The following is a 6,715-nucleotide window of genomic DNA, read 5'->3' as shown; positions in this document are numbered from 1 at the left end:
CTCTCTCTCTCTCTCTTTTGGTGGGTCATGGGGCTTGAACTCGGTCTGGACACTGTCCCTGAGCTCTTCAGCTCAAGGCTACAATCCTTCCCTTGAGTCAAGCCCTACTTCCTGTTTCCTAGAGGTTAATTGGAAATAAGAGTCTCAGGTCTTTTTGTGCCCCGGCTGGCTTTGAACTGTGATCCTCAGATCTCAGCCTCCTGAGTAGCTAGGATTACTGGTGTGAGCCACTGCACCTGGCTCATTTCTCTTTCTATTTGCATTGAAATCAGGGCCTCATACTTGTCAAGCAAGGGACTCTACTACCAAGCCACATCCTCAGCTCTCTTGCTAAGAAGCAGCTCAGGGGAGTTTTCACTTTGCATTTCTGCTTCTGCCTCCTGAGTCCTGGGACAGGTGTACACTGCCATGACCAGTTGACATGTGCCAAGCTGATTTTTTTTTTGCCAGTCCTGGGGCTTGAACTCAGGGCCTGAGCACTGTTCTTGGGCTTTCTCAAGGCTAGCACTCCATCACTTGAGCCACCACACCATTTTCTGCTTTTTCTGTGTATGTGGTACTGGGGACTCAAACCCAGGGCCTTGTAGATGCTAGGCAAGCACTCTACTATGCTATGCTCCCAGCCCCCCAACCTGTTTTATTCTAAGTATAATCTTGAGTTGAACTTGAGAACGCCCAAAGACATTCTAAAGAGAAAAAGCTGTATACCACCCAGAGCTCTAGTCTGTGGCCTGATGCCCACCGTGGCTTGTGGCAGTGGTTGACATAGGATCTCTATTCCATGAGTTGACACTCTATGTGCTGTGCCTGGTGGACTGTGGAAGAGGCACCAGAAATCCGTGGTGATGGCTGTGGGAACCAACCAGGATAGGAAACAAAGATGGAGCCACAGGAACTGAGGAGGGACCTCAGGCCGGGTGCTGGTGGCTCACACCTGTCATCCTAGCTACTCAGGAGGCAGAGGTTCAAAGCCAGCTTGAGCAGGAAAGTCCATGAGACTCATATCTCCATCATCTAAAAACCAGAAATGGAGCACGATCAAAGGTAGACCACCAGCCTAGAGGACCAAAGAGCTCAAGCAGAGGAGCAAAACAAGTTCAAGCAAAGAACTGACACTGTTAAAACAGTAACAGGGCCGGGAGTTTGGCCTAATAGTAGAGTGCTCACCTAGCATGCAAAAAGACCTGAATTAGATTCCTTGGTACCATGTACATAGAAAAAAGCTGGAAGTGGTGCTGTGGCTGAAGTGGTAGAGCTCTAGCCTTGAGGAAAGTCCAAGGACGGGACTTTAGGCCCTGAGTTCAAGCCCAGGACTGGCAAAAACAAAAATCAGTGCTGGGGCCCAAAGTAAGAGGAAGCTGAGAGGGTGAATGAGGGCTTGCCAGCCTCCAGATCTCACCTACCATGTGCCTTCCCCCTTTAAGAAGAGTGAATCTGAGCCCTAAAATGGTGTCCATCTGTTCTTGGGGAGGCTAGCTAGACATGACAGCAGGTAAGGTGTTCAAACAATCTCTGTTAGATCTGCACATACACCTGCTTCCCAAGGTCTGAGCTGGGCCAGTGTGTTTTCTGGGTGACTTTTTTGGCCATCCACCCATCCTTGGTTCCTGTGGCTGGCTCCCCATCCTGATTTTGGGGAGCTTTCTGCAATGGAGGCCAGGGGAAGGATGTGTCCAGGAAGCATGGATGATTTTTTGGGGTGATAACAGGATGTTGGACTCCAATGGAGGAACTTAAAAAGTTCAGCCATTATTGCTCTTTCGGCAAAAGTTCAAATCAGGATTTTCCCCAGAGGCCACAGCATCAGGACAAGCATATCTGCCATTTGCTTCCTGGTGGGAGGGAATTCCTGTGTTTACTCACTCGCCCCCTGGGCCCTGTGGCCACTTGGGGACTCAAGAGGGCGTGGCCCACAGGCAAGCAGGGATCATGGGAGCAGGGTGAGGGGTGGACAGGAGGACAGGGTGAAGAGGTTTACAAACCTGTAGAAACCCTGCCTGCAGCCAAGCCTCCAGAGGGGTATCCATGAATGGACACTGCCTGTAATAGCCTTGCTGGAAGAAACTAAACATAGACCTTCCCTGTGACCCAGCCATACCACACCTGGGCGTCTACCCTGAGCATCACAACGCAGGAGATGATAAGGATACCTGCTCAACCATGTTCATCACTGCTCTGGTCACAAGAGCCAAGATATGCAAACAACCCAGATACCCCACTACAGATGAATGGATCAAAAAAATGTGGTACCTATAGACAGGGAATTTTACACAGCCATCAAAACAGATAAAATAGTAGCACTTGCAGGGAAATGGATAGAACTAGAGCAAATCAGATTGAGTGAGATAAGATCCAAGAGACAAACAGCAGCGAGGTCTTTCTGATATACAGGTGTTAGATTTAAAAAGTGTCCAGACAAGACAAAGGAATCAGGACAGTCTTAGGAGAAAACACCGAAGTATAATACCCAAATACCACTTCATAATGTACCTAAAATAATAGAGAATGGAAAGAACCCCAAAGATAAGGGAACAAAGGACCGCTTCCTAATCTGTCTATTGCTTTTAGATGACACTGTATTTTTATTCTAATAAAGTGTACACATAAGCACACCTGAGAGAAAGTAGGAGGAGGGCCCAGAATCAGTGGAAAGTGAAGGAGTGGAGCCCACTGGCTGCACTAGACATTGATGAAACAAAACGAAGCAGTGCCAGGGCAGTGAGGGGAGGGAGGGAGGAAAGGAGATAAGGAGAGAGAAAGGGAGCCAAGGAGCGAGGAAGGGAGCCAGCGAGGGAGTGAGGAAGGAAGGAACAGTTGGTGCTAACCAAAAGGAAAGAAATGTACATATCACCTAATCTGGAAGAAGTAGTTTTACCGTTAATTAAAAAAAATATATATATATATATGTATCAGGGACAGTGTCTGGGTCTTGAGTTCAATCCCCAGGACCCACACACAAGATTTTTTTTTTTTGCCAGTCCTGGGGCTTGAACTCAGCACCTGGGCACTGTCCTTGGACAGAGTGCTCAAGGATAGCACTTTGCCACTTGAGCCACAGTGCCACTTCTGGCTTTTTCTATGTGTGTGGTTTTGAGGAATAGAACCCAGGGCTTCTAGGTCAAACTCCTGGCGCACACACAAGATTTGTTTCTTTGTCAGTCATGGGGCTTGAACTCTGGGCGTGGGCACTGTGCCTGAGCCACAGTGCCACTTCCACAATACTTTTTTTTTGTGGGTTGTGGGGTTTGAACTTGGCCTGGGCACTGTCCCTGAGCTCTTCAGCTCAAGGCTACCACTCTACCCTTGAGCCAGGCCCCACATCCCATTTTCTAGAGGTTTACTGGATATAAGAGTCCCAGGTCCTTCTGTGTGCGGGCTGGCTTTGAACCTTGATCCTCAGATGTCAGCCTGCTGAGTAGCTAGGATTACAGGCGTGAGCCACTGCGCCCGGCTTCCACAAGCTTTTTTTTGTTTATTTGCTTGCATTCCAATCCTAGGTTTTTCAATACGATTTTTTATTCTACACAATGAAGTACAAACACAACCTCACCTAAAATGCTACAAAGTCACAAAACTCAAATTTTATAGTACTGACTGCACAATAAAAGCAACATTTAAAAAAAAAAAAAAAGAGAGAGCAATGTACATGTTGCCACAGCAAATCTGCAAGACCTCCAGGAAAGGCAAAAGGGGGTGAGGCGGGGCTCTCAGGACCCTGCAGAGGCGGCTCAACTGCTCATCACCTTCAGAGTAAGGAGGGCAGGACAGGGGCATGATGAGTGAGGACAGGAGAACAGACCCATTCACGGCAGCCAACTCGGGGGAAGAGGAGTGGGGCAGGGGCAGGGCCAGGCCTAACAAGAACAGCAACTTGGTCCCTTTTTCCTGCAAGTAACTGGGCAGGAAGAGCAGGGGCTTGACCAGGTCGCCAGGCTGGCCCCAGTGTCCTGTGGCAAGGCTGGGAGCAGTGCCACCTTGAGTCTTGTTTCCAAACACTCGGAACAGAGAAGGGGTGAACTTCCTAGCCCAAAAACTACAGGGCACCTTAGAAACAGAGCCCCAAATCCACAGCACTTGCAGCCAAATTCGCCTGCAGAATTGCCTAGCCCATGGCCTTCCAAGCGTGCACCCCAAAGGGGGTCCTTTGTCACAGGCCCTCCTTGGCTAGTGCAGTGACAAGTCTGGGCTGGGTGGGCACAGATGGCAGGGGCGAGCCAGGGGCCCTTGCTTATCTCGAGGAGTTGGAGCTGGAGCGGCTCCTGTGGCGGGAGAGCGTGACCTCGTCACATGGGAGGTGGTGGCAGCATTCTCCTGGGAGGACTGACGCTGTGATCTCCTGGCCATCGATTTGACCTCCATCCCTGTGTTTCAGCGTCTTCCCGGCCTCGTCTGGATCCTCAAACTCCACATCTGCATAGCCTTTTGATAGGTGAGGGTGCATTCTCTCTACAGGCATGTCAACCATTTTAGTTTTTCCATAGGTGGAAAATATCTCCATAATATGATCCTTGGTCACATTCCTGGTGAGCCGTCCAGTATGCACCGTGGTGGGTCCTTTTCATCTCTTTGGGGGGTTTGGGTTTGGAAGGGGATGTTGGCATGCCTGTTGGCATGCCTGTGACGAGAAGGGCTGGGGGAGCCAGAGGAGCTGCTGGAACTGAACGGCTGGATGCAGAGGAAGAGCTGGAGCCCTGCTTGAGCCTGTGCTGGTGCTAGAGCCGGAGCTGGAGGCTGAGCTGGACCGAGACCTGGTGCTGCTGCTTCCACTAGAAGCACTGCGGCGCTTCGGGGTCTCATCCCTGCCACGGTCCTTCTCGCTCCACTCCTTGGTGGCCCCTTTATCTTTAGAGCGATCCCAGACTTGTGTTTGGTAGGAGAAGGAGCCGCTAGTGCTGGACTTTTTATTATTTTCTTTGCCTCCTAGCAAGCTCTTCTTTTTCACTCCTGATAAATCCATTCTCCCCTTCCGAGGTGTTCCAAGCAGCAAGGATGGCCTCACTTATCTGAACTCTCACTTCTAACCTGAGTCTGAGAAATGATCCCTAATCCATGGCAATTTATGCCCAAGAGCAGCATCTTCCCCCCCGCCACCCCCTCCTCCTCCACCTGCTCTCCTCAGTCGCCGAGGCCGGCGCCCACAAGATTCTTTAAATCACTTTTTCATTGTCTTATTAACAATTATTTTCAGAAGTGGTGCTGGGGCTTAAGTGGTAGCTTGCTAGCCTAGTGCCCAGGTTCAGAGTTCAAGTCCCATGACAGACCAAAAAATTATTTTAATTGAGAAAATGCTAGTAAGTGTTTACACTTATGTATGGTTTAGGTTTAGGGTTTTTTTGAGATTTTATATTTTCAGGAATGAGTTCCATGCTGGGTAACTGGTAGTCCTTTAGTTAGTAGTTTACTGGAGCACTGGCTGTCACCCCCTGCTTGCAGAGCCAGGGACAGTTCTGTGGGATTGGATGTCATATCTTCTTCTCCTCATCCCCCTGCACAGCCAGGAGCTGAGGAAGAGTCCAGCCTCTTGCTGTGGCCTCTCCCTCTGTGGAGTCCATGCCCAGACCCCCCTCCTGCGGCCTCTGTGAGCTCACCCCCATGCTCCCCAAGCCTCGGCCCTTTGTCCATCGTCTTTTACATTCTGTGCAGTACTGGACATCTGACACAAGGATTCGTTCCAGCTAATCCATTGCTCTACTCAGGTCCATAACTCCTGCCTCTTACTGCTGCAGGTGTGGGTGTACATACGTATGTATGTGTGTGTATGTATTTGTGTAGGTCTTGCAGGCTTGATCTTAAGGCCTTTTCTACTCAAGGCTAGCATTGCACCATTGGAGCCATAGCTCTAGTTATGGCATTTTGGTGGGAAAGTAGAGTCAAGAATCTCAAGGACTCTCCTGCCAGGGCCGCCTTTGAACCATGATCTTCATTTTGGTCAGGTGTGATCATACAGCCACCATACTGGGGCAGGGTTTTTTGTCTTCTGAGGCAGGTGGCTTTCTCTGTTTCCATTAGGTGTGCTGAAGGTTCAGGGTACATGGTAGATCAGAGGCCTTTGACCCTGAGGAGAATTCAGCCAGCAGACCTGCCTTTTGCTCTTGCCTGCAATCCCAGCTGTTCAGGAGGGGCTAATCAGAGGATCATACTTCAAAACCAACCAGCCCAGGAAAGAAAGAGAGATTCTGTGTAATTAACCACCAAAAAGCTATGGCTCAAGTGGTAGAGCATTAGCCTTGAGTGAAAAAGGTCAGGGGTAATTCAGGCCCTAGGACTGGCATAATTTAATGTAGAAGAAGAAGAGGAACAGGAGGAGAAGGAGGAGGAGGAGGAGGAGCAGGCGGCGGCGGTGGCGGCTGTGGTGGCAGAGGAAGAACAAGAAGGAGGAGGAGGACGATGACGACAACGACAACAACTCAAGGTCAAACAGGATGCACACTTGGGACCTCCAGAAACAGGTGCCAGGTCCTAGGGGCAGCAGCCTTGGCTGTGGAGAACCTGAGAATGGTAACCCTTTCTTGATCTTTGTTTGATCTTAGGACCTTGGCTGAGTCATCCTGAGAGCTGATGGCCCAAAAAGTTTGTCCATTCTTCTTCTGCAGTGCTGGGGACAGAACTCAGTTCCCCTGGGTACTTGGCAAGCACTCTACCAGCGAGTTCACCCCAGCCCTCAGCTCCGTCCCCCTGGACCTTTTCCGGTTATTTAGACCACAATAAAAGACTC

At 49.9% G+C, this 6,715-nt stretch overlaps 1 pseudogene; it reads right to left on the bottom strand.

Annotated features, from left to right (window-relative positions):
• Positions 1-4,228: 4,228 nt before the first annotated feature.
• On the bottom strand, positions 4,229-5,053 carry LOC150044000 (uncharacterized; annotated as a pseudogene).
• Positions 5,054-6,715: the final 1,662 nt, after the last annotated feature.

Source organism: Megascapheus bottae, chromosome 31 (assembly GCF_031878675.1).
Source record: "Megascapheus bottae isolate mThoBot1 chromosome 31, mThoBot2.hap1, whole genome shotgun sequence".
In the NCBI taxonomy this organism is placed as follows: Eukaryota; Metazoa; Chordata; class Mammalia; order Rodentia; family Geomyidae; genus Megascapheus; species Megascapheus bottae.
Note: the sequence above shows the minus strand (reverse complement) of the source record. Positions and strands in the feature narration are given on the sequence as shown.